This window comes from Rhipicephalus microplus, chromosome X (assembly GCF_043290135.1).
Source record: "Rhipicephalus microplus isolate Deutch F79 chromosome X, USDA_Rmic, whole genome shotgun sequence".
Classification (NCBI taxonomy): Eukaryota; Metazoa; Arthropoda; class Arachnida; order Ixodida; family Ixodidae; genus Rhipicephalus; species Rhipicephalus microplus.
The window spans coordinates 458,690,615-458,718,493 of record NC_134710.1 but is presented as its reverse complement, the minus strand read 5'-3'; the positions used below and the strand labels follow the sequence as shown (position 1 = coordinate 458,718,493).

The 27,879-nt window shown below is 44.2% G+C and overlaps 1 protein-coding gene across 3 annotated transcripts in view; it reads right to left on the bottom strand.

Annotated features, from left to right (window-relative positions):
- Window positions 1-21,737, bottom strand: part of LOC119160843 (nose resistant to fluoxetine protein 6) — a 202,331-nt gene extending 180,594 nt beyond the window's left edge. For 2 of the 3 annotated variants that reach the window (XM_037413098.2, XM_075880667.1), the window contains exon 1: window positions 21,632-21,737. The gene's annotated coding sequence lies outside the window, so the exon portion shown is untranslated. The remainder of the gene's footprint in view (window positions 1-21,631) is intronic. The other variant, XM_075880666.1, reaches the window with a different exon arrangement.
- Window positions 21,738-27,879: the final 6,142 nt, after the last annotated feature.

Here is a 27,879-nt window from a genome sequence, read left to right as displayed (position 1 = left end):
TCAGTAGAGGTGTCCGAAAGATTAGAGCATCTGTTGTTCTTTACGTGCACTGTCATCGCACAGCACGCGACGCGCCTTTAGCATTTTGCTTCCAACGAAATGTGGCCGCTTCAGCCGGAATCGAACCCGCGAGCTTCGGGTGGCGAACGTCTTTCCGGTTAGGTGTAAAAAAAAATGAACCTAAAAAGATCGCTACTTCGTGCTTTGCGACTTTGAGTTTGCAGGATAACAATACTGGAAATTACGCTAACAATATTGATATAAATCATGAAATTCGGTCTGTAGACGACCGCAAGGAAATTTGAACTGCGGAAATACAAAAAGCAAAAAAAAAGCGGCATGGTACACAGGACCTAGCACTGACTATACATGGAAGACTTTACGGTGTTTTTTTCCAGAGTGCTCTCCGTCACGTAGTCTGCACTGTTCTTTCACAATGCTCGATTAGGCAACAAGCCCACCTAAAAACCCTTATACTTCATAGAGAAAGTTCCCGGTTTGTGGAGTTTATTTTTTTTGCATTTCTGTAAACTCACAAAAGTCCACTTTTTGAGGAGGGCGGAGGCGGGGGTCTTCTGCTAGCTTTTCTTTCTTGACGAAACATAAAGGTCTTAATATTAACTTCAACATTATTATCTAATTTCGACTAAATAATCTCTGAACATGAAAACGTAGACATAAATACACAAATACTTTGATAAAAACGCATACATTTGTTCGTACTATCAACTTGAAGCTTGTTGTAATAGATGCAAGCATACATATAGTTATTGCTACCGCATACTCAAGTGCGCTCCTTTCTATTGTTGACTCTGAGCATTAAAAATTTCATGCCAACGTTGAAAGTACCCTTTCAAGATGGTAGTTTATTGGATAAGTTATTATTGTCAAAAATGTCTGCGTGTCTGTAGCAATTTTTCAGGTTTAACCCACAAAACGGTGTCCTACTTAAAAAAATTCCGCCATATCCACGAAGTGAATGATGATGAGTGGGCGAAGGTCCGGAGGTAAATCTGGTAAACCATAAATCCTCTGTACATTTTGCCCACTCGATTTTATTACATCGCTCCCCCTAGCGTACGTCGCCGCACTAAATCGAACGATTGCCTTCAACCAATGACACGCGCCATATGTGACATCATTCCTATTTTATAAGATCTCGCGTCTTTCATCAACTACAAGTACCGCTTTCTAGTTTATAACATCTTGCATGTTTTCATCATCAGCTGCAAGTACCACCATCTAGTAAACACTGCAAGAACTAAACGAGAGGTGGCTACATACAGGAGACGATACCGCCATCTAGTGAACACTGCAAGAACTAAACTAGAGGTTGCTACATACAGGGGACGGTACCGCCATCTAGTGAACACTGCAAGAACTAAACTAGAGGTGGCTACATACAGGGGACGCACAGCCCACGCCCTAAGGAGCTTCGCCCCTAAAAAAGTATTTTCTATGTTTGCGCCTGCTGGAGCCTTCGGCAATCAGTACCAAATTTATCAAAGCTGTGAACATCTTCTTTAAAAAGATCGCACAGAGACCTATAGTTGTTTTGTTCCTGCTTGAATAGCTTGTATTAGAGCATATTCTGCATTGAAACTGGTTAGATGGCATTTCATTTAGAATAACGCTGTGTACCATCTCAGTGATATATAAAGGAAAAAAAATTCCGCCATATCCACGAAGTGAATGATGATGAGTGGGCGAAGCTCCGGAGGTAAACCTGGTAAACCATGAATCCTCTGTACATTTTGCCCACTGGATGGATGGATGGATGTGGCTGTACCCTTTAGATCGGGCGGTGGCTAACGCCACCTAGCCGTAATACTTAGTGAACTAACCATTACATTTATCTTTTTTTTTCCTTTAAATAATGAAGTTGAGGATTCGTACTTCGCAGTGAAGGGTTTAATTTTCACTCATGCCTTGACTTTAGCCACCAATCAGATAACCTCCTTCTAGTTAAGTCTACCCGCTTAAAGTCTATTTTGCCCTCGCTGTCCCTAAATCCCAGTGCTTTGAAAAACTCTGCGCCATCATCCTGAACTATAGGGTGAAGCCCTTTACAGAACATTATCAAGTGTTCGGCAGTTTCTTCTTCCTCTCCACACGCACTGCATACTGTGTCGACCCCTTCGTATTTGGCCCGATATGTCTTGGTTCGCAGTACTCCCGTCCTGGCCTCAAACAGTAGAGAACTACCCCGAGTATTATCATAGATCCTTTCCTTGGCAATTTCCTGCTTAAAATTTCGATAGATCTCTAGTGCGGACTTCTTAATCATGCCCATTCTCCACATGTCAGTCTCCGTTTCCTTCACTTTTTTCTTAACCGATAGTTCCTTTTGGTTTGGCCACCTGCTGTTTTCTAAGTATTTACCAGTCAACTTCCTGGTTCGCTTCCTCCATTTTGTATCGACATTCTTCATGTACAAGTAGCTGAAAACCTTCCTAGCCCAACGCTCTTCCCCCATTTCTCTCAATCGCTTCTCAAATTTTATCTTGCTGCTAGCTTCCCTGCCCTCAAATGATGTCCATCCCATATCACCTTGTACTCCCTGATTTGGTGTATTCCCATGAGCTCCTCAAGCAAGCCTACCTATTCCACGTTGCTTAATTTCTAATCTTGCTTGAACTTCTGATCTCATGCACAAGACCGCATTGCTGAACGTCAGCCCAGGAACCATGACCCCTTTCCATATTCCTCTCACAACATCATACCTATTGTAATTCCACAGTGCCCTATTTTTCATGACTGCTGCATTCCTGTTACCTTTAGTCGTCACGTATATTTCGTGTTCCCTCAGATACTCGGTCCCATTGCTTATCCATACGCCCAGATATTTGTATTTATCTGTTATCTCTAGCGTGACCTCCTGTATTCTAAGCTCACTACCTTCGTTGTCATTGAAAATCATGACTGCTGATTTTTCCCTACTGAATCTAAAATCTAACCTATCTCCCTCATTACCGCAGATGTCCATCAATCTCTGCAAATCTTCCTTGTTGTTGGCCATCAGCACTATATCATCTGCGTACATTAATGCTGGTAGTGCCTGATCAATAAGTTTTCCTTGTTTGACTAAAGAGAGGTTGAAGCCCAGTCCACTTCCCTCTAATTTTGCCTCTAATCCTTGTAGGTATATCATGAATAATAAGGGTGACAGAGGGCACCCCTGCCTAAGCCCCCGTTTTACCTCTGCCGGCTTGGATACCTGTTTTTCCCACTTTATAACTACCTTGTTACCTTTATAGACACCCTTTAAAAGATTAGTGACTACATGTTCCACGCCTAGTGTGTCCAGTATTCCCCACAATTCCTCTTGAACCACGCTATCGTACGCTCTCTTGATATCCAAAAATGCTAGCCACAGGGGTCTGTGTTCTTTTTCTGCTATTTCGATGCACTGCGTCAGTGAGAACAAATTGTCTTCCAACCTCCTGTGTTTCCGGAACCCATTCTGCAGTTCCCCCAGCACCCCCTCATCCTCTATCCACGCCTGCAGTCTTTCCTTTATAATCTGCATCGCAAGCCTGTAGACCACTGATGTCACTGTTATAGGACGGTAGTTGTTTATGTCAGCTTTGTCCCCCTTTCCTTTATAGATCATGCTCATCCTGCTAAGTTTCCATCCATCGGGAACTTCACCATCGATTATTATTGTACTCACTGCCTCTCTCAAAGCCTGCTTAGACTTCGGACCTAATGTTTTTATCAGCCTAATTGGAATGCCATCTGGGCCTGTTGATGTACTACTAGGAACCCTTTTCTCAGCCCTTTCCCACTCTTGTTGTGAAAATGGAGCCATTGCACCACTTGATTCGTCTTTGTCTATTGTGGTGCATAAAGTACTTCTTTGTTGAAATTTTTCTGTCACCCTTGTTCTTATATATTCAATAGCTTCGTCCCCTTCTAGCCTAGCACCTTGGGCTGTAGTTATAAAGTTCTGCTCTAGGCTCGTCTCATTTCTTAGGGAGTTTAAATGGTTCCAAAATTTCGCAGCTGCCTTTCTATCTTTTTTATGTACTTCTGCCAGCCACTGAGCTCCCTTCCTTCTAATCTTTTCATTGATCAGAAGGGATGCATCCCTTCTACAGCTTAGAAAGGTTGCCCATTTTCTTTCCACATCATCTATCGGTTCACCCCGCTGCTTAGCATGTCTGTGTTCCCTAGAGGCTTCTTGACGTTTTGCTATGGCTCTCTTAACTTCCTCATCCCACCAACTTTTGGGTTTGTGTCTTCTTTTCCGGGGTGACTTGTCACGCGTCTTAGCAAGCTCTATCTCAAAGAGTTTTATTAGATTCGTGTATGTCCACACTGTCTTATTATCCTCCGTGATTACTTTCTCAATTTGTTTAGTGGCTATTTCAATTTGCCTTTCTGGATAAAAATTTTCCTGTAGTTGCTCATCTTGTCTCCTTCCCACTTTCACTGCTCTTTCAAAACTTAGCTTGATACGTTTGTGATCGCTACCCAGACTTCTGGAGCCACCTTCATCTATGTGCATTTCCCTGAGCTTATCATACATCCTATGTGACATCAGTGCATAATCTATCGTCGACTGAAGCCTTCCTACCTCCCATGTTATTTGCCCTTCACACTTCTCGGTACTGTTGCAAATGATCAAATCAAGTCTTTCACACATATCCATGATCATTTTGCCTGTCGGATCGGTATACCCATCTATATCTTCTATGTGCGCATTCATGTCTCCTAGTATAATTATCTCGCACTCTCTTCCTAACTCCTGAATGTCCTTTGATATACACTCTACCATTGCCTGGTTTTCCTCTCTGGCCTTTGCTCCCGTCCACAAGTACACGAAACCAAGGAGTGTCATTTGACCTGCCACTTTCCCTTTTAGCCATAAATGTTCCTTGCACTCCTGCTTGACCCTTTGCCAGTCTGTACTTTTATGAATGAATGCCCCAATACCACCCCCCTCTCTGCTGCCTTCTGTTCTATTACAATACTCCCACGCGTAGTCCGGATTGTTCGGAGGTTGTTCCATGTCCCTGAAATGTGTTTCTACAAAACCGTATACCATCGGCCTCTCTTCCCTTAGCTGTTCCTCTATCTCTTCCCACTTCAGCCTGTTCCTACCACCCTGCATGTTAATATACCCTATGTCTGAATTGGCTCGGCGCTCGTGGCTACGTCTATTTATGCCCCGGACTCTACGTATCTTAGATATTGGTGCCACTTTGGAATCGTATCTGTCCATACCACCTGTCGAAGAGTCTCCCTGGTTGTTTTCCTCGTTACTAGCTATCCTGCACCCCGAAGGGCTCGCTTGCCCCCCAAAAAAGCTACTGCGCGTCCTGCAAGTCGCCAACCCACCTCATGACCTAGCCGCCCATCGAAGTGGATTCTGTCTCGTTGAAAACCCCCCCACCTATGCACCTCTCTGTTTATTTCCACCACCTCAAAGCCTTTCTCCCGACTCAACCGCCATATCTCTTGGTTTGCGTTGACCACCGCTCTTTGCAGGTTGCTATCACGCACCGGTACCTCCGGTATTGTGCATATCACTACCTGCACCTTAGGAGAAGTGGCGCGCATGTCATCGACGCCTTTCGCCAGTGTGGCTGCTAGTCCTGCTGCATCTTCATTTAGGACATCGTTTAAACCGCCTGAAATTATTACGAGGTTGCGTCTATCAGCTGTCGTTTTGAGCTTTGCGCTCGCTTGCTTCATGACTGCTTCCAGCTTGCGCCCTGGGAACGCCCCTACTACAACCCTCTTGTCACCTCTTACCCTCTCTTTGATGGCTTCTGCGCATCGATTTAAATTTGAGTCCCCGGCGATTATCACATGCTGTGACTTTTCCGCTGGAGCGTTCTGCACCTGGGGGCTACTTGCACCTGTGACGCCGGCTCTTTTGTTCCCTTCCTGCCCCACCACTACCTCGCTGAAGCTGGGCCTTGCGACAGTTGAACCGGCTAAACCTGTTTTTTCCAAGCTTGCTTGCTTTTCCTTCTCCATCGTTCTGGTTGCAGGTTCTATACTGTTCTCTCCGCAGGCCGCTTCTTTGTTCAGCTTCGCTAGCCCTTCCTCGGCGGACTTCAGTCTTTCTCCCATTGCCCTCGTTTTTTCTTGCTCTGTCGCCAACGCAGTCTCGAGTTTGGCGATTCTCATCAGCAGTTCACTCTGGGCAACCATCATTTTCTCCATTTTTTCCTCGACCTCACATTGCCTACACTTCGCGTCAGCCTCTTCTCCATCCGCATCTACGCTTGGGTCCACTTTCAAACCCACTCCACATCCTGAACAATTTACAGTCTTTTTAACCATGCCTTTCTGACACCAATTGTTCCTATACTCGATAATTACTAAACTCGAGCTCTGCACTACAAAAAAAAAAGGAAGTCCAAGCTCTACTACAAAAATTTGCGTGTTCAATGTACGCGCACCTCCCCAACGGGGTGGCAAAAGAAAAAAAAACTCGATTTTATTACATCGCTCCCCCTAGCGTACGTCGCCGCACTAAATCGAACGATTGCCTTCAACCAATGACACGCGCCATATGTGACATCATTCCTATTTTATAAGATCTCGCGTCTTTCATCAACTACAAGTACCGCTTCCTAGTTTATAACATCTTGCATCTTTTCATCATCAGCTACAAGTACCGCCATCTAGTAAACACTACAAGAACTAAACGAGAGGTGGCTACACACAGGAGACGGTACCGCCATCTAGTGAACACTGCAAGAACTAAACTTGAGGTGGCTACCTACAGGGGACGGTACCACCATCTAGTGAACACTGCAAGAACTAAACTAGAGGTGGCTACATACAGGCTACAGGCGACGCACAGCCCACGCTCTAAGGAGCTTCGCCCCTAAAAAATAGAAGTAGAAGGCACCTCTGGATATTTGCGTCGAACACTGGAAGCTTCTATACAGGAGCACTGCCCCGCTTTTCGAATAAGTGACTTTTTGAAAGGGGAAAAGGAAGGAATACGCACAGTTCCGTTACTGCCTCTCTCTCAATGGATGGCTACTCCACAGTTCTACGAAAGGGATGGGGGTAAGGGTGGATTAAAAAGGATAGGGAGAAATTAAAGGTATAGAGATAGAGAGAGGAGCAAGAAAAGAGAGAGCTGCAGGGACAGCCACATACGGAATTAAGGAGAAGGTATAAGAAAGATTGACATGGTCGCAGAAGTCCGAGGACGGAGCACCACTCAGCGAGAGCTCTTGGCGTCAGGAGATGACGTAGCGCGAGCCAGTCGGTCAGAGCTGCGCTGTCGTTGGAGATCGCGGGGGCACAGCCAGTTGGTACGAAATCCAGCAAGCAAGACTGTTTTTCTAAGAAATTATTGATAGACCTCAGTATAGGTGTTTACCTCCTCACCAAAACAATTCTTCGATTTCGCCAATACCAGGCAGAGTTATAGGGACTTCTTGGATGCTTACAGTGCTTTTCCTCTGTGCCGCTGCTGAAAGCTACCAAGACGACAGGGACGACACGGACGAAAGTAGCTCGGTGAAGCACACGTCATGACTTTGAGTGGCATCATGAATTAGGATCTGTCTCTACAGGTGTAATTCCAGAGAGTAACATTGCTGAAACTGCGTGACATAAGCAGACTATGCAAAGGGCGCCTGCCGAGTAGAGCCATCCTGGGGAAGGAAGTGCGTAATTTCTGCATAGTACTCTTTTTTTTTGCTAGATGTTGACTAATAACAGTGTAACACTTTGAGACGCGCATCCGAAACACAGCGCGGTTTATTCCGCCACTGTTTGAACTCCCACTTCTTTTTTTTTGTAGAGACTGCTCACTGCCAGTTCATTCCCCAAGTTTATTGTGCCATTAAAAGAATTAAAGTACGCAACAGATGGGCCCCCCTCGGCAGACAAGGGACCGTGGGCACTTGAAAAAAATTGTCAGACGGAGTTTGTCAGAATAGGTGCTCACTTGATCTTTTGAATGCTGACTGTGTCTTCGTGCCCATTACGAAGGATTGTAAAATGATGTTCAGAACGTTTGATGACGGGGAAAGGACCGTCACAGAGAGGGGAAGAGCACGGCGGGACGCATCAGCAAAAATTAGGTGATGATGTCTGTAGGTTTACCGGCAGAAAAACATCGTTCTTAGCGTGCGCTGAAGTAGGTGATGGGCGCATGCATTACATGAAGATCCGGAGATGCTGGACGAAACAAGATGTATCCGGAACACTCTGCGTAGTAACGGGGCTAGCGAGGTCACCAGGCAAACGGAGTTTGCAGTCATGAACTATCTCGGCTACAGAGCAGGCAAGTTCTGGCCGAAGTGTTGAACGAAGGCTGAGAAGTACGATGGGGAGGTGGGATACCCAATCTTCGGCGGGAGGCTGTGAGGCGAGTGCTGCTTTTAGATGACAATAGAGTCTCTCTACAATGCCATTTGATGCTAGATGATACGAAGTTGTGCGAATGCGCACACAACCTAGTAGAGATGTGACAGAGGTGAAAAGCGCTGTCTCAAACTGTCTGTCTCGATCAGTAGTCACCGTTGATGGTATGCCAAAACGGCTAATCTAGGTAGCAAGACAGGTATGAGCAACTTGTTGTTGTTGTTGTTGTTGTTGTTGTTGTTCTCCTATTGTTAGTGGCACGTACCCACTGTGGGGGATTGGCCAAGAATCGAGTGGTTTTTAAATTTACTATTCAGATTTGGAATGATCGAGGTTTAACAGAAAGATTACCGATAGCCTAGGAAAGTGTTGTGCTTAATGTAATGCATACAAACATTTACATAAACGAATTTATTCTTAGAATAGAGCAATAATCTGATTCTATACGTATGTAATTATGTGGACATGTTAGGATAACGAAACTGGTTAATTAGTCAACCTATTAGTTTCATCAATATAGTCCCGCACGGCCGCGCATACTGTCGCATTAGAGAAACCAGAAATAGAAGCTCCAAAAGACAAAATGACAGGCAGAGATAAGTCCATACCAATACCACGTAAAGGTATTTCTAATAGGGTTTTTAGTAATGAGGTAAACCGCCTGCAGGACAAAAAGAAATGGTCTATTGTTTCCAGTTCATCACAGAATGCTCACAGAGGCGAAGGTGCCTGAGCAGACCTGTGTTTGTAGAAATTTAGATTTGGTACCCGGCAACGCAGCGTTGTGATAGCTACTTCTTGCTTTCGAGTGCGGCAAAAGTCTCTTCACCAGGGATATAATAAATGGCGATATTCTGTAGAGTTTGTTAGTGCTGAACCTTTAAAGACTTGCATAAGCGTACGTCTGCGGAATAGAGCAGCAGTCCCATAAGCGGATGATGGACAGAGCGGTAGAATTGGTTCGCTGATTGATGACTTAGCTAAGGAATCGGCTATTTCATTTAGAAACAAAACTTTATGTCCAGGCACCCAAAGCAATCGTACTTTTCTCAAATGTGCGGGTACTAGTGCACGGAACGCGTTTGTTACGTGATTATCAGCAGCAACAGAAAGTGCCGCACACAGAGTAGGGAATCTGTTATTATGACAGCTGATGTAATTGCCTTGTCTTGTCACCTAGACAATCTTGGCTCATACCCACAAGGGGAATAGGCCACACTGTGCCTTATAATGGAAATTTTTTATACAGCGCTGCTAAAAAAAACAGAGAAATTATATAAGAACAATATTATAGTTCCTTTGAAAAACCTGAAAAAGTGTGGAAGAATTCGATAAACCAGAATATATAAAACAAATTAGCAAGAATGAACAAGGGGGACAAAGAATTGGATATATCTGGCAGTACCACTAGCAACGTATTCTTCCTGTTGCCTGAATGAATTTATGTAGCGCTAACAGAATAGCACTGCGGCCCGCACCCAACTGAATGACTCCGAAGGATAAAAGGGTGGATGTATTTACTGGCATTCCGAGCATACCAATCGGTCGCTCAAGAATTATTCGGCACAGTGAGGTGAAGCGGTGGCATGTGAGAAAAAATTGATCTAATATTTCCGGTTCATTGCAAACTGCACATAGGTTAGTTAATAAAAATCCTGATTTGTGGAGATAAATATTTTGCCGAGAAATTCTACAGCGAAAGCTTGTGGGAGTCACCTCACATTGACGGGAAAGGCATTTTGCGGTGTTCCATGTGAATTGCTAGTGCCGAAATTCTTCAGACTGTAGGAGCGATGTTTCGCTGATTTTTAAGATTAACAGGCATTTGAATCGTTCGGCAGAAATCAAAGGAAACTGTTGAGCTACTAGCACCACCGGGAAATTTAAAAATGCCGAAGCGAGCGAATCAGCAATTTCATTTAGTGAAATTCCAGCATGCCCGGGACCCAAATAAACCCAACTTCTGATAGGCTATGCTGAACGAGAGACCAAAATATCCTGAGAAGAGTGACTGCTTTGCGGACGTTAGATGTGTACAAACAGACAAAGAATTTGAAATAATAATAGCTTTTGATTGCTGAGAACTTAGTTTTTGAAGAGCCGATGTAATAGCCAGGAATTTTATGAGATAAATTGTTGTGAAGTCAGGCAATCGGAGGGCAAAAGACTAAGCTGATGAGAAAAAAAACCTACTCCAGTCTTCTGAAGATTTTGCGTTGGATTCGTCGAAATTACTACGTAATTGGGAAAATGACTGAGATGGTCTTGAAGGAGGCCCTCCAGAACATGCTTTGGAAGTAACTTGGCATTTTTCGGAAAACAGGTCATTGAAAATTAAGTCAGCTGGCACCGAGCATAGGGTTTTGCGAGTGAAATGCTGCAGTGAAACGCGAAGATTTGATAACAGAGGCTCGACGAAAAGGACTTGGGGTCTTTTATACCGACACCACGGGTGCTCAAAGGAGAAAACTGGATATTTGATGAAAACGGTCTGTGAACAGGAGAGGGGCGCATTATACAGTTTTAAAGTGTTTGCACGGTAAGCTGCCGAAGTCTAGCATCAAGTGGAATGATTCGAGCTTCCAAATAAAACACGCCATTTGCGACACACCTAGGTAGCCCGAGACACAGCCGCAGAGCTTGCCTTTCTAGCAATATAAGAGGTGTTAATTCGTACACAGCACTTCCGGAAAACAGAACGCAACCGAACTCCAGAATCAGGCGTACGTAAAGTTTGTATATCATAAGTAACCTATCCCTGCACATCCCTAAACTCTTATTGCAAAACCAGCGCAGAAATTCAAAGGCCCTTTCTGCTTTACGGGTGTTTCAATTTATTTGTTGCTGCCAAAACTGTTTTTGCCATGACGTCAGGTATTGGGGCTGATTCAGGCCACCTAGTGTACCTGTCAATGCACGTAATAAAGTTTGTATGTCCCTGGCATGAAGGTAAAGGGCCGACAATGTCCAAATGAATGGTGTCGAAACGTGCATCAGGGAGAGGAAATTTTTCCGAAGGATGCTTGGTGTGTCATCGTACCTTCATAAGCTGACACGCTGTGTGAGTGCGAGCCCAGCCACGAATGTTAGCGCGTATGCGCGGACAGCTATAGCGTTCAGAGACATGGTTTTGCGTCGCTCTTACGCCTAGATGGCAGATTAAGATGAAGGTGTCAAAAACAGCATGACGCAGTTGTCAAGGAACATATATACGAGTGCAGTTGCGTGAAACATCGCACCAGAGAGTGGCGTCATCGTCGGGAAAGTTAACTTGTTTCAGTCGGAGAGAGATAGAGGATCGTAGTCGTGGAAGCTCATCGTCTAATCTCTGTGCCTCTGTGAGCGAAGACAATGAAAGATCGGTGGTGCCGGTCATGGCATTGATGGTAATACGACTTTGAGCATCCGCTGCACTGTTCAAGCTGCCTTTGATATAACATATGTCTGTTGAGAATTTGGCAATGAAAGCAAGGTGTCGAATCTCTCGAGGAGTGTGCGTAGCACTGCAGGAACGTAAGGCCGAAACAACTGGCTTGTGGTCAGTAAGAATGGCAAATTGTCGCCCTTCAGGGAAGAACCTGAAATGCTTCACCGCAAGGTAGGCCGCGAGGAGCTCCCACCCGAGAGTACTTTATCGACACTCAGTGTCGCGTAATTTGCACGAAAAGAAGGAAATTGGAGCACATGCGCCATTCATCCATCGATGATGATCCAACTGCTTCTGAAGAAGCGTTCACCATAAGACTAGTAAGAGCAGTTGGTGAAGGGTGGTGCAGGAGGGTGGCCTGGGCGAGTTTGGTCGTTACAGCGGCAGAAGCGTGATCCGTGACCGTGTCCCAGGGAAGTACGGCTGACTCGGGCTTTCGAAGACGAGAGTAGTGCTTCCAGAGGCTGCATCAGTGTAGAGCATGTAGAGTTGGAGCGGCGATAAAAATTGACGAGTCCTAGAAAACGTCGCAGACTACGTGTGGACCTTGGAAGCGGGTAATGGATGATGGCTTTAACGTTGTCAGGTAAAGGAGTGATGCCATCTTTAGTGATTTGATGTCCAAGGAACACTATCTCCGACAAACTAAACTGACACTTTTCGTCATTGATGACCAGGGCTTAATGACGCAGTCGAGTGAAAAGCTCACGGAGATGTGCCTTGTGCGTTTCAGCGTCCTTGCTGGCAGCCAGAAGATTGTCTGGCTGCCACCGAAGGCGAAACAAAATGGCGAGCCTCTTGTGACTTCGTCTATGAAACGCTGAAGTGTCTGAGCTGCGTTTCTCAAACCTAAAGTGATTCGCTAATACTCATAGAACTCAAACGGGGTAATTATTGCAGTTTTGCCAATGTCAGAAGAATAAACGAGAATCTGATGATAAGCTTTCACGAGATAAATTAGGGAGTCTACGGTTGCGCTGGTTAAAAATGCAGTGCAGTCCTGAATATTGGGTAACATGTATCGATCTGAAATGGTGACTGCATTGAGAGCCCGATAATTACCACAGAGCCACTAGTCATTGTTCTTTTTGAGAACCATGTTTAGCGCCGACGACCACAATCTTGATAACAGACGGATGCACTGCAGCTGTAACTTATGCTCGAGTTCGTTGCGAGCAATTGGAAGTTTATCAGGGCCAAGTCGGCGAGGGTGGCAGTGGACAGGTGGTCCTTTGGTAACGATGCAGTTGTCACAGTATGCTTGGGAGTCTTATTCATTCGAGACTGCGTAGTAATCTCCGGAAAGTTGCTGAGGAGAGCTGTATATGGGGAAGTAGGCAATTTCATGAAAGTGGGGTTGAGCGCCGCAGCGCGTGACAGAAAACCATTGACCGATAAACCAGTATAGCTATCTACCAGGCGAAAGCGGTTCATATCTACGAGCAGATGGAAATTCCTTAAGGAAATGGCGCCTAAGACTGCGTGGCGTAGATCTGCTATCCTAGATAAACACTGTAGTTTCTTTTTGAGACCTAGATCAAGGTTCATAGACCTCTGTCCGTAAGCTGCAGTGACAGAGTAATTGATCGCTTGTAAATATGTTGACTTCTTGTGGAGACATCTGTCAGTTTTCGAGCAGAGATTATGCTGACTTCTGCTCCAGTGTCCACCAGCAAGCAAAGACTTGTGGTTCTGTTGGTGATGTGGAAGAGGCGGCTGCATTAGTGGCCTTAATTACCCGCTGCTGTCAATGACAATCGGCCTGAGCGTTTCCCACGCGCCATGAGCCGGATGGCACACATTTGCCAGCCAAGGCACGAAAACGCCTGTGATAGTAGCATGTTGTCTGCGATGAAAAGCAGTGATCGGGTTGGTGGAGGGGCCGTTGCTAAGCAGGCGAGGTGATAGATAGTCGGTGTGGAGAAGGTTGGTCGTTTGCAGATTTGCAGGAGGTTGCTCAGCAATTGCAGACGCAAATTGGCTACTTAAGCTGTGAGATTTTTGATCATTTTTCGAAGGGAATCTGCTTCAGGTTTATGACTGTCGGATAAACGTCCATTATGTCATCAGCCGTTTCTGCCAGCTCCGACAGAGTCTTATCCCGAGTGGGGCCAAGAGCCATTCGCACGGAAGGTGGAAGGCGCTAAAGAAACATTTCACGTAGTATGAATGTTTTCGAGAAGGCCGGCTGGTCCCCAAGCAGGTATTGCAAGTGACGTAGAAGCTGTGTGGGACGGTGGTCCCCGAGCTCTTCGTTGCACAGAAGTTGCTGAATGCCTGTGGCGGCAACGCTTCAATAATTAGCTTATGCTTGCGAACCTCTGATGTGATGCGATGAATGCGGAACTGGTTCTAGAAATAAATGAACCATAAGGAAAAATCGGCAAGCCACCGTTGCGATAGCGTTAAGACAGTGGTACCTCCAACAATACCGGAAGTGGGTACCTAGCCAGATGCAGTGGCAGCGGTAACATAGTTGAGGCCGAGGAGATTCTCACGCTGCTCCATGGAAGATCGCGTTCGTAGTCCGGGGTCACCAGTAAATGCAACTCTGAGACGCGGTTACGAAACACAGCGTGGTTTATTCCGCCATCTTTCCAGCTACCTTTTCTTTTTTTTTGTAGAGACTACCGACTGCCAGCTCATGTCCCAACTTTGTCATGCCAGAAGAAGAAGAAAAGAATGCCCTAACAACAATTTGTTGTGTAGAAAGACCTCTACGACAAGGCGCCGTAAAGTGTGCGTAGAAGCCTCTGCTTGAAAAAATGGCTGTTGAGAAAGCGGAAACCTCGCGTTGCTCTGTTGAACTTTCCATGGCACCCACTCTTGCAATATTGGCCTCGATTACATACCGGGCGCCTCCTACGAGGTGGAGCCACTCATAGAATGCCGGGTTGTGTCATCTGCTAGAACATCGCATTGATTGTGCTTTCGTGAACATGCGCTTTTGTTTTGGACACCATGCGTGTTTTCTTTTGTTCTGAGAGTCATTACCCAAAGAAGCGGCGTAGTCTTATGATACGGACAAGCAAACCACGATTTGATTCTCCAGGTGGCACTCTCGTGTCTAATTTGTATCGTAAAATTGTGACCAGAAGACAGCTGACGCCTTGGGGAACGATGCAATTGGTGTCGTGAAAGCTAATTGCTAAAATATCGGAAAATACTTTCCTCGTAACGTAAGTGTAATCAGACATTTCATAAAACAAATGGCTGAACTTCTAGGAATGAACAGAACGTGCCACTGAACAGTAATGCACGCCATATATGCGATGTACATGCACTGTTGTCAACTTACATGTGGGATTGTTGAGCGGTGTGAATCGCCTGCCATGCTTCGAAGTGCTACTGGGATCTGTAAAAAGACGACTTACGATTCACAACTCATTTATTCGTGCTGCCATCTGATTGAAGATCATCGCTCGTCTTTTGTTTTCTTTTCTTTGTGGTACTGATGCATTTAGGAAAGGTACCCTTACTTCTCGCCTTGGTTTGCTCTTGTCAGTAACGTGTCGATGTTAGTTCTCATTAGCTCCAATGCTAGCGTAAAATCAACTGTTTCATAATGACCGATTTTCCATTCACTCCTCTCTTTGGTAGTGCTCTGATCTGATTGACGATCATAAGCGTATCGCTTTTGTTTTTTACCACTGATATGATTGCGTTTCACCTTCCCTTGCACAAGTCGGCAACGCATCGAAGTTAGTTTTTTCGGTGAGATGTTTGATACGCGGGTTCATTTTTTTTACTTATTTCGCCTATTTACAGCAGGGGTCTCAACTTCTCGTGATCTAGCGGGCTGTAGTCATGAATGCAAGCCTCACGAGAACAGGGACAGTGAAGAAGGCTAGAGTGCGGAAAGAGGGAGGGGGGGGGGCAGCTTGAACATTTTGTTATCTAACGTTACCATTTGGAACATGCCTTTTCCCCTTATCTTCTTCTCGAGTTTCTGAAGAGCATACTGGGTCATAATTCATGAAACACGTCGCTACCAATTTCCAAGATGACTAAAATCTGTACGCCGCTTCTGAAAGGTACATAGTTTCTGTTCCACGGATATGTTTCAACGCATAACGAGTGCATGTTGGGCCTAACAAAAAAAATGCCCGTGACTAATGTTTCAGTAGCTGCTCAACATACTCATTAGGAAACTTTGAAAGAACCGAGAGGCTATGACAGTCATGTGTAGTTTGCGGGCCGGTAGCGAAATGTCGGTGGGCCACGTGTTACAGCGCATTGGTCATTCTCCAGCGTCACATAATTCTTCAACAAACGCCTGCGATAAGTTATCCAAAGCGCTTGCGAGTAGCTAATACAGAACATTTTAGCTGTGGCGGCATATAGAAAACTTTCGTCGTGAAAGTCCTTACTGCAGATCCGAAAATTAGCGTTGCTGTCTTTTTCCATGTTAAGCTTCACCAGCAGAGTGTTGAGCATTTTACAATATTTGGGGTAATGATGAAAACTTACAGCGGGATCTGTCGGATACGCTTGGCACCGCGGCATCGAACCTATACCAAGCTGATCAGCTGCTTGCAACCAACCTAGCACTACGTTTTAGCTATATTATCTGCTAGTGGCAAATATGAGCTTCAGAATCGGTATTCGAACTTCGCACAGCACAGTTTCACCCGAATGCCGTATTCCACAACTACTACAGAGCAAGGCGAGCGCGCGTATGCTATCTGTGGCGTCAAAACTATCGAAGCGTTAGTCTCTCCAGTAGATGCTCTCGCGGCAAATATGTCAGGGCTGTTGAAGCAGCAGCAGTTATTCAGTGAATGTCTTTTTTTCACCAAGCACCAGATGTGGTTCATGAATCTTTTCAAAAAAAAACAATATTATAGTATATGGCATTGTTCGCTGCAATTTCTGAATTGGGTAAAACTTAAAGAAAGCCGTTCATTTAAGATAATCAGTAAGGTATAAATATAAGTCATCTACACTGTAAGCTCTATTGCAGCCCTTTGTAATTTTTTTGTACCACAAGTTTTTCAATGGTCAACAGAAAAAATACCAATGTTTTTTTTTACACTCACTCCACAGCCACTGTTTATTGGTTGACGTTTGTGACTGAAGCCTTTTTCATTACATATAAAATGACTTGTGTAGATTGACGGAGCGCATGGCTGTGGACGCTGTTGATGTCCGTAGCTGCTAGCTCTCATTGCGGCTAGCTTCTGTTGCTTCAACTATAGCAAAAGATTGTGTGATTTGATGTGATTTGAGGGGTTTAACGTTCTGAAACCATCAAATGATTATGAAAGAAGCCGTAGTGGAGGGCTCCGGAAATTTCGACCACCTGGGGTTCTTTAACGTGCACCCAAATCTGAATACACGGGCCTACAACGTTTCCGCCTCCATCGGAAATGCAGCCGCCACAGCCGCGATTTGATCCCGCGACCTACGCGTCAGGAGCCGAGCACCTTAGCAACTAGATCACCGTGGCGGGGCTATAGCAAAAGGACCTAGCCTGCATCATTGCTGTTGGGTGTCATTACGGAATTGGTCTCTCTGTACTTCTTTTCAAAATGGCAGCTGAAGCGGCCGGCCGGGCGCTCAAAGTCTGTATGCTCGCGTGCTTGTAACATGTTTCTGTATAAAAAACACACTTTCAATAATGGTGGTTGTGCTATTTATAATCAGGAACACAAAATTAAAAATTATTCAATTGTTTTCAGAATTTCTTCCGATTCCATTTTCACTTCCTGCTCGTCTGCCACTCCAGAAGCCCAGCCATGTGCTTCATTGTTTCTAAAGATATGCACGTAGCCAATTACGCTAATACACACATACAGGGTAGTTTGTGGATGATGACAACTGACAGTGTGCTCACAATAAAGTGCTCGTCTCCTCCTTAGAAGCTTAAACACAAATTCTAACGCGGGATCCTGATAAAGGCAAGAACTTTCTATCCTGAATTATTCAGGGAGGCCATCAAAGATGCATTTTTGATTTCGCCCAATAAAGGGATTCATGCTTCATTATGGTTAAACACAGATGTAACTCCAGCAACAAGTAAATTGGAATGCCAATTTCAGCTTTAGAGGACTGTGCATATACTACCGCGACACTAGTATTCCGATGTATGAATACTGTCAGGCGAAATTTAGTGCAAGTGATAACCAACTGCAGGAAAAAAATTACAACAGAGCGCATGCATACGTTCGAAACGCCAGGTATCAAATGACCGAAGCATGCTCTCCGTTGACGTGAAATGTGTTCCCAGGAACCTCTTGCTTCAGCCCCACCGCGGTGGTCTAGTGGCTAAGGTACTCAGCTGCTGAGCCGCAGGTCGCGGGATCAAATCCCGGCTGCGGTGGCTGCTTTTCCGATGAAGGTAGTAAGTTGTAGGCCCGTGTTTTCAGATTTGGGTGCACGTTTAAGAACCCCAGGTGGTCAAAATTTCCGGAGCCCTGCACTACGATGTCTCTCGTAATCATATGGTGGCTTTAGGACGTTAAATCTCACATATAACTCAAATCAATTGACCTTCTTGCTTCATGGTCTGCCATTTGACAACTTGTGCGATAGGTAAGTTCAATTGAATTATGAGTGGTTCACGCACGTGCTTTCTAACTGCAAAGAACGATCCATAGTTTCACACGGTGCGTCGCGTCATAAATTCTCTTAGTTGTATTGACTACCCAAGCTTCGTACCCGATCATAAGATTCACCTCGAAAATTGAACAACTGCACATGCAATATGCAATAAATTAGCGAACTCACATCACAAGCTCCGGCTGCTTTGCGCGTTACGAGGCGATGAAAGCAACACTTTTCGCAGGGATGCGCTTCTTCGCTGCCGTAACTCTCATAAAAATTCACAAACTGTTCGACGGGATGCGTCGCGGTGGAGTTACGTGCATAAGTGGCAGTAGATGCCTGCGCGCCGATAGGTGTCCTAAACGGCCACAATAAAGCTTTTATATATCCATCCACAGAACAATAGAACAAAGTATTCATTCATGTAAATATCATTCTGCCACTGCTAACATCGTCACCATCTCGCAAATGTAAAACAATACATGGTTAGCAAGAAGGCCAGTAATGAACACTGGTGACATTAGTCTCGGGTTATGTTCTGTACTACATCGTTGCGAAAGTGCCAGAAAATAGAGTTAGTTGGCAGGGCGTCATCAGAAAAAAAAACGGAGTGTTGCCTTCTTTAGTGTCGCTGTCTGCAGACCGACCTTCGTTTATATTAAAATGGTTTTCTTTCGGTTCTTGAGGCAATTCCCATAATACATATGCGCTCCCTTCTTGAAAAATGATGAGCGAAAAGCTGGGCTTCTCAGACGGTGTCTGTGCGCTTTTCTGACGCAGAGAATGAAAAGAGTAGGATACATTGAAGGCTCGTTTTTTGTTGGCCACAATCTACTGAAACCTACAGACAGTGAAGATAAAGTTCAGCCAGAATTATTTCTAGCATTAAACTGTACATTGGTAGTTACTACTTGAATAGGAAGGAATCAAGGGGAAGAAAATCAGTTTGTCGCCATCAGGGACAGAACCTTCAACCTACGGATAAGGCGTCCGATGTTCTACCCATTGAGCTACAGCGGCGGTCGCATTCTGATTCACCTTATTTCGTATTTTTATAGTCCGGCGAGTGTTAGCTCACTCCGTTGGCAGGCAAAACGGCGAATGTGGAACGCTCTCACTTCTTGCCATTGTGGTTCGCAAGGTCTAGGTTTGGTCCCTACCTTCGACAAGTGGATTGGTCCTCCATATTAAATCATCTGTATCAATGTCATAATAATTATACGACAGCCGGAAGCTTCGAGTTATGTTCCCTATACCATGCTCATTTTAGTCTACTTTAAGATTTTAATGTTCCAGAGGTGATGCTTTTTAGCCAATAAGGCAGGATAGATGCTACTGCGGCATCCTCGATGGAGTGACATGTGTAATTTGCATCACAGCTGTTTGCACTTAGGACTACTTTTGCGCAGAAAGCATGTCTTTTTGTGCAGAAAATTTGACACAGGAACAAAGCCCTGAGGCTGAGATTGTACGTCTGTGACATCAATAAATAGACTTGTTTATGGTTAGGGTAGAAAAGTAGGCATGCTTTCGTGAGCACAATCACTACAGCAATGTCATAAAACACACTTCACATCTTCCATCAACATTTCGTGCACTGCTTGAAGTAGCATGCACAAATAGGAGCACGAATGTGTGCTCCTATTTAGGCTTGCTATAAGCATGACATTATATAAAGATGACGACAGCTGGACCCACCAAAAATTATGCCCTTTGTTTACAATCTCTTTATATCATAACAAAAATTGACCACCAGCTGATCTTATCGTTCTTTTAGAACCCGTAGAACTTACTGTCATGATTTAAATATTCAGATGGTAACTAGAAATATATATTCAGTTAAATATCGAATATTTTGTTAATCTCTAACAAAAACCTGAACCTGAAACTACCAATGTAACAGAAAGTATCCTCTAAATTGTGGATCAAGTGAAATTCTGGCGATTTGAAAACGCACAAAAATAGAGGCAAGCCCGGAATGAGAAGACGCATTGATGGTCTATGTGAGGTGCAGTGATGAGAAAGAGTGAAAATTGAGTAGTGTGTGCTATCTGTACAATAACGTAATGTTTCGCCAGCGAAAATACAGTTATTCATTTGCGAAAATGCCGTTGTGGTGCCCTTATATGCATGACTTGTATTTGTCAACTTTATCGTATAACTTCCCCCTATGGGGTATTTTCCTTCCGCACAAAACAAAATGCAAAATTCTGGACGAAAATGACAAAACATAAGAATTGTGCCATTTTTCCTTGTAACCTCATTCGAGCAGTGTTTTGAAGAAATATCGTCGCTTGCATCAGAAAATACAATCAAAACTTCCTAAAGAAGCATGGAATGTTATAAAAATTCTGAGTTCAAATTGCCCTTCGGCGTATGACCAGAATAATTATTATGCCATTTTTTTAAGATATAAACATTTCAAGGAATTTCGGGCTGAAATACAAAAAAATGAGGATTTTGTTTGACTATTGTCGTCACTAGAGACGCCTGATCTCACCTACAAAAACTTGCATTGCATTTAATTTTGGCACGGCTACAGTACTGTATGTCCCTATAAATTCGAGTGAATTACAATCGGTAATTTTAATAATTTGGATCCACGTTTTTGCAAAACTAATTCGCGTTGATAAATTTCTTTCATTCCCTAGGATTTAGCAATGAATATTGCGCCTATCATGGCACTTGCTATAACGCATCGTCTTCATAGCAGTCAGTCTGGCATAGTGCTATGAATTCGAAGATCACATAGTTTCGAGAAATGCCTGCCCGTACTTTTTTTTACGACCTTGATGCCACAAATCGGTTTTTCAGTCTTCGCGTCATCAGGGACTTATTTTCAGTAAAAAGATTGACAAGAAATTTAAATCAGTACACAAGCAGTACACGTGAGTTGTATATAAAACAGTAATCCCTGCCCCTGATGTATTGACTGAAACTGAAGCCTGAAAGGAAATAACGAGCGAAATAGAAGGATGCTGGATAATTCGCCGTGTAACAGCAACACATGACATCGCGCAACGGCCGTACTGTTGAACGATAACAAGAAAAAAAAAACGCAGGACGATTCACACCATTTGTAAAGTGCTCGGTGCTACACTGCGCCGACATTAAGCATTGAACTCCTTGTGCAATTCACAACAGTTGGTCGGCTCTACAAAAAGGTGCCAATATTCCAACGAACAGTTTAGCAAAGCTACTGAATACAGAGAAACTTCACAACCTGTAAAAAACAAAAGGCTTTAGAGCACACGAAAGTGCCTTAAATCTTCGCCCCATGAAGAGAGTGAAAACAAATGAAGCAAAACTCACCGATGCCAACACTACCGAAGGCCCCGACGGAACGGCCGACCGCTCCGCTCTGCAGAGCCGCACAAAAAGGCGCCCGTTTCTCCAGCGTGCTCGGCCGCGTGACCAGTTCCCGCTGCTCAATCTTCCGCCCCATGACGTCACGCGCTGATCGCCGACTGCGCCGTTTATAGTAGTCGAGCTCATCGCTAGCCGCCCCGTGGTGCAGGAAGGCCCCGGTGGGGCCATACCCCGAAAATGCAGAGCAGCTCTTCCTGGACCGCATCCTTATCGCCATCGGCGATCCAAAGGACATCCGAATGGCGCATTTCGCTAACTGCGCCACGAATTGATTTGGGAGCAGTTCCTCATAACGTGTTCACGTAAGGCCGAAGGTTCTACATTGTATTTTCACTGCGTCATGTAACTTGTTTCGTGCATCTGATCATACAAGAAGAGAGGAGTCAGTGGTAAGCATCATTGCGATATTTTTCACCGTTCACACCATAACATTCATCTTAACAAGAAACAGAACTTTTAAAAGAAATCAGCTATTTTGGTATGTGGTATGTGGGGTTTAACGTTCCAAAACCACCATATGATTATGAGAGACGCCGTAGTGGAGGGCTCCGGAAATTTCGACCACCTGGGGTTCTTTAACGATTTTTGCACCAATACAAATACAATGGGAGCCACTGTGGATACGTGCTCGATCCGAGCTTCGGACATATTTAACAAAAGCTATTTTTTGGATTAAGAAGGATACCTCAAAACGTGCACAATAGAAGGAACATCGCGGTACCCATGGAAGCAGCGGTCGTCATCATAGACCAAACTGTGCAGAATATTTTATTTATGTATTTATTTATTTCACAATGTTGCCAACTAGAAAAGCCAAAGGAAGAGTGCGCTTAAAATAATTAAAAAGGAGAATATGGCAGAAATATTTTGCAATATTATGGTGCCCGGCGTTAAGCGGTGGTGAACTTTCGACGCCGACCAAGTGTGAGGCTGCTATTATCCGATCTGGCCCCAATGTAGAGCGATAGGCCATCATACAGGCCCGCGATGCAGCTGCGAGACTTGGTCTTTCTGTTCCGGCGTGGGAGTGGCGTTTAAAAGCGCTGGAGTGAGTTCCGAGGTAATATAAAAAAGTTTGTTCATCCACTACTCTTAGGACAGATTTTACAATATCCAACAAGACAAGGAGGTTCGAAGGTATTGTTAAAGGAAGTAGCTCGGAAACAGTTTCAGCTAGACAGTTATGATCCGACAATTTGCGTGAAAACAACAGGCAGAGAGACATACAACAGAATTTAGTATGCTCCTCAGGGGCGACATTGGTACAGGCACGTGGCTGTACCTGACCGGGAGTGGTGGGCCCTCTGAACGGCCCGAAGCTGTGCGGCGAAGTCGGAGCTCTTGATCATATAAAAAAATGGCCCCGTATCTGAATTTATTCTGCAAATGTCGTTGAAAGACGATAGTATTGCGTGCGGAGAGAGTGGACAAAGTATTTATTTGATGTTATGCTCAAGAAAATCAGTTAATGGTATCTATTCTTAAGGGGCTGCGTTAAAGTGCCTCGAGCGTGCAGCGGAGGCGCACGACCGCATCAAGTCACGTCACACGTGAGACATGACAGCCATCTGGCAGTTTTTTTTTCAAAAACAAAGAGCATTGCTCTGAAACAGGTGTGCGCGCCCGCCTCAGAGGTGATAAGGTGTAGAACTCAAGGCGATGGGTGGTTCGTATCCCGGCTGCGGCGGCTGCATTTCCGATGGACGCGGAAATGTTGTAGGCCCGTGTGTTCAGATTTGGGTGCACGTTAAAGAACCCCAGGTGGTCCGAATTTCCGGAGCCCTCCACTACAGCGTCTCTCATATTCCTATAATGGTTACTACGGCGTCTCTCATAATCATCAGTGGTTTTGGGACGTTAAACCCCACATATCAATCAATCAATCCTATAGTGGTTTTGGGACGTTAAACCACACATATCATTCAATCAATCAAGGCGGTGGGTAAGGCGCCACCGCCGTCTCCTTTTATAAAAGCGTTGGAAACGTTGTTGGATGGTCAGCGCAGCATGATAAGCGCTACGGTCTTTAAAATTGCTTATGTATGCCTTTTCTAGTAAAAGGTGCACATGCAGAATATATACGTGTTGTTATGGTGCCCAATCACGCGCAATAATTGCTTTTTCATCGACAGTTGCGCAAGTATGAACGCTGAAGCTTCAGCGGATGGGGTCGGTCGTTTCAAATACGCTATGCTGTTAGAAGTGGACAAACAGACAAATGTACAGACAAACAGACAGACAGATCAAAATTTTTGCGTTGAAGGTCCCCAAGAAAGACTATCTTCTTTAAAAAGAGCGAGGGACAGAGAGTCACAAATATGCCCTTAAAATGCATGCTCCCGTAAGCTGCCACTACATCCTATCTCCTGCATTCAGCCTATCTTCAGGGGAAAAGGGTTCTGCTTTTATGACTGGTTATCACTATGAAAGGAACCTGAAACATGGGCTGAAAGTGACTGGCGACTGAATGTGAGATTGACTATGCTAATGACAGCAAACAATTTAGACCGAGATAACTGGAAGTTATTACCAGTGGAATAGTTATTGCATGTCTAAATAAAACAATTAAACACTTGTACTGAAGGCAACTTGGCACATTGTATTTTAGTTATTATTATAGTAGTAAGAATATAAAATTTTAGAATAAAAATGGAATACAGCTAAAGTATTATGAAAAGTTCAACACGGGAAGAATCAGTCGTTTTTTAACCTTCAAAATTATTAAAATATTGTTTCACTTGGTTGAAGCACAGTAAAAAGTATTTCGGTAAAGTACCTATCAAAATCATCATGCATGCAGAAAAATGAAGCTATTGGCATGTTCTGCGTGACATGCTCACAAGGTAAGTGCGCTGTACGTTTTTAACATTTGATTTGGAAGCACGAGAGATCATCTACATTGCAATGAAGGTGCGTGGATTCACTGTATTGCACAGCCTTTTATTTTTTCAAAAAAATATACATTGCTTAAGTAACATGCAACATATGCTGTATACAAGATGTGCAGAGTGACGGTTTGAAAAAAAGAAATAGTCCAATCTTTCGGACATGCTGCAGGTAAGCACCAGGCCCCTGAGGTGTATTTTCTCGGTGATGACAGTGATTGATCGTGAACTGCCAGGAACACAGCGTAACTACACACTGAACGATATGCGCAGCAACCACAAAGTACAAATTTGTGCCTGCTGACGTGCGCCGCTGCTACAGAAATAAATGTGACATATTAGCAAATATTGGGCCACAGTACCAAAAAACGGCGTTTTTTTACTTAATTTCTTCGCGGAATACATTCTGGCCCTCTAGCAAGACCGCGAAACAGAGAGCTGCTGGCACTACCAAAAAAAAAAGAAAAAAAATCTTGAAACAAACACTGAAAGCCCACACAGCTCGAAATCGGCCGCACAGTGCACCTAAAATTCGTTTAGCTAAGCGCAGTGGACGCAATACATTTAGAATTTGTCGCAGCTACCATTTATACGACAATAAGGTTTAGGCGGGTGTTTATTAGCGATGACCAACAATAAAAATAAGAATACCTAAGTCAGGGAAGTCGCTATTTCTTGGAATGTTCGCCTCTCTATTTGGTCCAGCGGCCGATTGTTCGGTAATATAAAAACATGCTCTTTTATTGTGTATTCTACTAATAAAGGAAAAGTGAATCATTGCAGTCGTATTTATTATTTCGATTATTCACGCAATCCTAGCGATTATTCTTCGTGGCTTGGTTTTTTAGCCGCCGATGCACTTAAAGAGAAAGAAGCAAAAAGTGAGGGCACAAGGCTATTCTTGAACACCTTCGTATTGCGTGACCCAAAACTGGTGTATGCAAAGCGCTTTGGAGACATCTGGAACATTTTTCCTTCCGCCGAGGTCGTTCCCAGTAAGTCAATGAATAAGGTGCTAGTCTACCATAAATTCTTCGCATGTGAAAGCGTGGGTAGGAAAAAAATTAGGTCACTGAGGCTCACTTAAACAATGAATCTGTTATGGTGGCTCATTCGGACTCAGACTGAGCAAAACTTGCCTCAGTCAATCGGCCTTAGACCCAATAAAGGCTTTCTCATCCGCACTCACTCAGGCTCACCGCTTCACCTGAGTCTGAGTCAGCCGAATCATCAGTCCATGAAAATAAAATCAGCTGTTTCGATCATGGTGCTAACAATAGAGTTTCTCACAAAATTACTAGAGAAAAATCTGGCTCTAGTGAGCTGCTGCATGCCAGGGCATGACGGTATGTGTGAGATTCGAACTTGACTTGGATGTGTATATTTTGTATACACGGCTGGATTCACGTTAAAATGAATCATTTCTTATTAAAAGAGCATGCAATAAGCTATATCATTTTGTCAATTCACAGAAACGTGTTTTATGTAGCACTGGAATCTTCTACGCTGATATACACTTTTACGAAGCGTAAGAAATAACCAACGGTCACTAAACTTGGCTGGCAGACGGCAAAGCGAGCGTTTCCTCCGCCACTTTTACGCCATCTGTTTCTTTGTTTTGTTGTTTTGTTGTGCCGTCAAGGTGAGTGGACCTTTATTTTAGACTATAGTACGTATGAATGAGATTCGCTCATAAACGTTTTTTTTTAGAGAAGCTTTACACACGCCGTGGTATTTATTCACTTTTGAGCCGAAGCCTCACTTGAAACCAGCCAACACAAGCTTCGCAGACAAACGTACCACCATTCCCAGCGTTCCAAAGGGGCCCCTTAAAAAAATTTGCATAGACGGTGGCACCACACTTCTCTCTGAAATTATTGTGAGAAACCCTATGGTGCCAACATTGTACGAAATCAATGCTATACGATGCAAAGTTGATCTTATGCTATCAAATACTAGCATCGGAGGTTGCTATTTTGTAAGGACATTATTACGAAGTACGCGACTCACGCAAGATATCTTCATATAGAACCTCCCATGGGAGAGTTTGCAAGGTAGGTCATGGCACCCCCACCTTCTCATTGACGCCCCTGATCAATAATAATTGAGGCAGCACATGAACGTGAGTGCGTTGGCATATGTGTGAATGGACTTTAGTATATAAATAAACCGATGTGAGGCTGACAGCAACGGTGACGATTAGTAGATAAGATTATAGCTCGACCATAAAATGCAGAGCTCATTCAAGCTCAATAGAGAAACATATCTTGCGTTTACAGCTCACTCGGACTCAGACCCACCAATATATTTCTCAACCGAACTGACTCAGACTCAGACTCGGACTCGCTAAGCGTTTTGTCCACCGAACTCACTCAGTTTCAAACTCGCCAAAATCCCATCTGAATATGGGTGAGTCTGAGTGAGTTTGCCAGCTTATCTCTTTAAACTGAAAGTCACGAACCCAATGCGGTGGTCTGGTGGTTACCGTGCTTGAACACTCAAGGCTGTTCGTTGCACTTCCGGCCACGGCGACGTGTTTTTGATGGAGGCTAAAATGCTTGAAACGCGTGTCCTTAGGTATACTTCTACGTTCAACGAGCCCGGGAGATGAATTTTACGCATTCCTCCACAACGGCGCCTTTCATAATGATATCGTTCTTCTAGAACGTAAGAGCCTAGCAGCCATTGTTATTAGATTAGTATGAACTTGGTAAACAGCTTCCAGCTACTCTTTTACAAGGTAAATTTGAAGAATTTTTCTTACATCTGGTACTGATTCGAACAAGCGGAAGCTGGGGAGCAAAACAGGTACCTCAAAAGCAACCGTTATCCTAATGTGCATTTGAAATTTACCATGCATTGTCTCATAGTGATATCAGTGGTATACGGCAAAGCTGTTGGTGTCTAGAGGGTGTCTTTAATTAAGTGCCGCCCATAAACAGAAGGACAGACAGGGGAGGGAGTACGAAATGACAGCAATGGGACGACAGTAATAAGCGTTCGCTAAACAAAGTGCGCCAAAAACACTCACACAAAAGGACTAAACACAGAACGTTACCTTTAGTAAACGCCTTTCGTTCCACCTTTTTTGCAGCAATGTCAGTCTCTAGCGACACGCAGATGTGCTGTGGGACAAAATGTGGTAGACTAGACCTCTGTTGTAATTGTGCTGTTTAGGTTTTGTCGGTACCTATTTAGTGCAAGAGGTCCTGCGGTTTCTCCTTTTTCCTCGGCTGTTTTCGTTCTTGGTCGGATTCGTTATTACCAGAAAAGCTCAACGTGCCTTCCTGGGAAATATGCTTACGT